Consider the following 4,063-nt stretch of genomic DNA (forward strand, 5'->3'; position numbering starts at 1 on the left):
TAAAACGATCTAGTCTCTAATACCAAAAAAAAATCAGATTTAATTTTTCAAAATGTGTCAATGATGTTCCTTGATCTGCACGTCATTATTTCGCAACCGGCAGAAAAAAAATATATATTGAGCTCAATGGAAGACAATCTTGAGAAATGAAAACAAAATTGAGCCTAAGAAACTCCGCTTCATGAAAAAACTCTGCTCCATCGTCAAACTTTACCAACGTTTTGAGAAGTGCAGATTTTTTGTGCAAACAGATTTTGGTATAAAACGGGATACGTTGATGGAATCTCACTATCTTGTTCAGTTCTTCTACGTACACAGATAAAATTATTTTATCATGAAGGCTTTTACTTTTGCCGTCTGTAAGTACATTATTTGACTGACACAGAAAACAAAGACTAGAAAAAATTACTTTCTTAAGTTTCTAAATAGCAAGAAATTACATCATGTCTATTTCTTTTTCCCATATTTTTAACTGTTGCAAATTTTCCTGCTACTTAGTCATTAAAAAAATAAAATAATTGTGTTGATTTAAAAACATCAAGTTTAAAAAATAAGTAGGAAAAAAAAGTATTTATTCCATCTACCAGTATGTTGCACTAACAATGCACAACACTCTTTCCTCTATTCTTGCTCAAACTATAATGCTTTTTTTCATCTATTGATATATTTAACATGCCCTTAATTTATTAATTAAATTAAGACACATTCTTTTTGGCTGGGATACGCTCCCACTTGCTATTCAATGATGCTCACGCTTCCACATACCTGAAAACTTACTCCCACACATACGCACCTCTGCACATCCTCTCATACAAATACACACAAACACACCCTTTTGTTGTACCATAATTTAAAATGTATGATTTTTATTAAGAAACTTGCTTTTCTGTCTTTGAACCGTATCTTTTTTATGTTATTATATCTTTGTTGACTGTTTGTTTCTGTGAAATAAATAAATACTTCGGCGAACTTATTGCAGAAAGCAATATCTTTCAGCCAACCAAAAAACAGACTGGAAAGAAGAGTTGGTCGAAGTTTTGTACTAAAAAAACATAAATATATATCAAAAGATACATTCACAAAATAAAAATAACATAATTAATTAAAACTAAAAGCTGCGTTAACTATTATCATTTTTTTAAAGCACATTATTTCATACGTATTAAATTATGAAGAATGTAATGTTGTTACTTTTGAAATATCTGTAGATCGGGTTGGGCGTTTCAGGAGAGTCTCGTTTTAGGAGCTTCTCCGCATTTGCTCTAATGACGAGAAAACCACAGAAAACTCGACAAGAGAAGTTGCACTGTTGTCGTTCGGCAACAGACCTTCCTATCCATTTGAGGAGCGTTCGGCATTTGGTATCCTGCTATCACTGATATCTTATTGCCCTAACTACAACTATCATGTATAATATCAAATATCACCAGACTAATCACCTTAGCTTCTTCTAACACACGATCAAGATAGTATGCAATTTATTAAGCACTCATTATTAAGCACAACTAAATAATATTTAATTACGCGTAATGATGACTTTTATGTGTGTGTTAAATTATTTGTTTAAAGGCGTCTTCTTCATGGGAGTTTTTGCGTTGAGTTCTGCGCAAAGCGAGGATGAATGCTATGAAATCTACTATGACTGCGGGTTCGGACCTTCACGTCCCCTTTGTGCCGAAAATTACTACGGATATCTGTGGACCTTTGAAAACGAATGCTACTTAGGACTTCATAACTGCCTGAACCCATACGACGGTAAGCTTTTATGTCAAAAGTAACAGTCAAACTGCAGAAATAATAAACACCTTACTAGAATAAACCTTTCTGAAACATCTAAGTGCAGTCTTCTTCTTCTCTGTCGTTCCTCAGTTCTGAGGGTCGTGATCATTGGTACTCTCACCAGCCATTCCATTGACAAAGCGTCTCAACCCTTCACGGCTCTGCGCCCTCTCCGCAGCTCCATATAGGGTCACCCGTGACGTTGTTTTCACCTGGTCGATCCATCGAGCTGCAGCTCTGCCTCTGCTTCTTCGTCCTGGCACACTGCCTACGATTATTATTTTCTCCAAATTTTCTAGGTCACGTGTAGCTTTGTGTCCAAAGAACCGCGGAATACGTTTGCAGCATATAGCTGATAGGCGAACTTTTACGTTGAGTTCTTCCAGTATGGAGACATTTGTTCTTCTGGCTGTCCATGGTATTCTCAGCATTCGACGTCAACATCACATCGTGAAGGCATCTATTCTCTCCTACTCACGTGTTTTAACATGAGATAGTAAAACACTTATACACATAATGTAAATGTAAAGCATCACATTTCACAAAAAAAGATGAACGCAGAGTTAACGCGGTCGAAATTACGAATGCGTGGGAAATCGATGTATAACAGGGCTACGAATGATTAAATCCAATGAGAACGCAATCTCAGACGGGTTAAATTCGTAATATTACTGGGAGTTTCATAGTTCATGATCGATGACACACACACACGCTAAATAATTTCACCTGGCATAATAGTTCACCGACCGATGAATCAAGTCAGCATTTTCTACAGAATCAAATACAACATATGCATTTCTAACAGTATTACGCTTTAAGACGAGATCATCGCCCTGCAGTACATTCACATCGTCCCTACAATGGAGATATAAGGAGACCACAAGGCGCAGTCAACGCCCAGTCGGTCCAGTAAAGTTTATTTCAGACAGTTCAGTCAGTCAGTCAGTCAGTTAGTTCCAGCATGTAGTTCAATTGCAGTCTCTTCAACCCATCGTCGCCACTACGCTCGTGCTACACAACCAATCTTATCCGTCATGTAATAAATATGCATTAAACAGCAGCCTCGAGTCTTCTGTCAATCTCTAACTGGGGCAGGAACTCCACCAACTCTCAACAATTAAATTCTTACATTGCAATAGGGATACTTTGATAGTTTAACCATGTCGAATGTATGAAGAAAGAACGGTAAAACAGATATATAGGACAATAATAAATAAAATCAAATCTCGAGTCTGGTCATGTCAAAAGCAGACACAACCGAATGGCAATTACGACAAGATGTATGAATGGGAAAAAAGCTTGGAATGTCAACCAATATAGGCGTGGTGCTTCATCCTGTCTCCTTATCCCTAAAAGAAGATTTAAGCTTTCAAATGGTCTTACTGACTTTGCTAACTTCGCTCATTAACTGTCGATACTATAGTTGCCCAAACGAACAGAATACGATTATATCTTTATATGATGCAAGTTTATAATATCCATCACAATCTGTTATCTCTTTCATTTTGCACCATTGTGTGCTATTATATTGTTATTTATTAAAAACAATCACTTCATTTTCAATGTTCCTTTTTTTGTATACGTAAATAACTAAAATATTTTGCCTTTTTTTCAGAATACTACCCGCTTTTCCGTGGACGCTGTGAGGAAATCTGAACACAATAAATCTAATCAATAAATAAATCTTCTAAACTGAGTACTTAATCAAATTTGTTTTATTTACTGTTAAAATATAAATTAATTTGTACTAATCAGTATCAGGATGTGAATATTCAGTAGAGCACTGAAGAAATTAATTATTTTGCTTACTGGTCTGGTAGGCTCGCAATCCATTTCTCTTTCCCAGTCAATTAGAAGATCTTTAATGGACTAAAAAATAAAACTATTTTAGCCTAGTATCATTAAATATTCACAATGTTCTAACATTGTTTTTTTTCTTTCTTGTTACGAAATGTTGAATTGAATTGAAACCATGGTACTCTCCTCCTTTTTACTATTTATATCGATATTTAATCAAATGTAACAGAAAAGCCTTAAAAACAAGTTTGGTGTACCACAGGGTAGCTTTCTGGGACCCTAACTATTTATGGACAAAAAATACCATAGGAAAAAAACATTAAATGTTTATTTGGAATCAACTTATGGTCCCGTGTCATGGGTTTACAGGCCAAAAGTCCGAGGTTCAAACCCTGCTCTGCAACAAACTTTTACCGTTTGTTTAATAGTGAGTTATTTACTAGCGTTATTTAATAGCGAGTTATTTATATATCCTTGAATATAGTTT

At 35.3% G+C, this 4,063-nt stretch overlaps 1 long non-coding RNA gene across 1 annotated transcript; it reads left to right on the forward strand.

Annotated features, from left to right (window-relative positions):
• Positions 1–290: 290 nt before the first annotated feature.
• On the forward strand, positions 291–3,483 carry LOC148274000 (uncharacterized). The gene is made up of 3 exons (XR_015824407.1): positions 291–359; positions 1,570–1,755; positions 3,395–3,483. It is a non-coding gene; the product is annotated as an uncharacterized LOC148274000 (long non-coding RNA).
• The last annotated feature ends 580 nt before the right edge of the window (positions 3,484–4,063 follow it).

Source organism: Micrasema longulum, unplaced genomic scaffold (genome assembly GCF_059751315.1).
Source record: "Micrasema longulum isolate JH-2025_06_02 unplaced genomic scaffold, ASM5975131v1 h1tg001783l, whole genome shotgun sequence".
In the NCBI taxonomy this organism is placed as follows: domain Eukaryota; kingdom Metazoa; phylum Arthropoda; class Insecta; order Trichoptera; family Brachycentridae; genus Micrasema; species Micrasema longulum.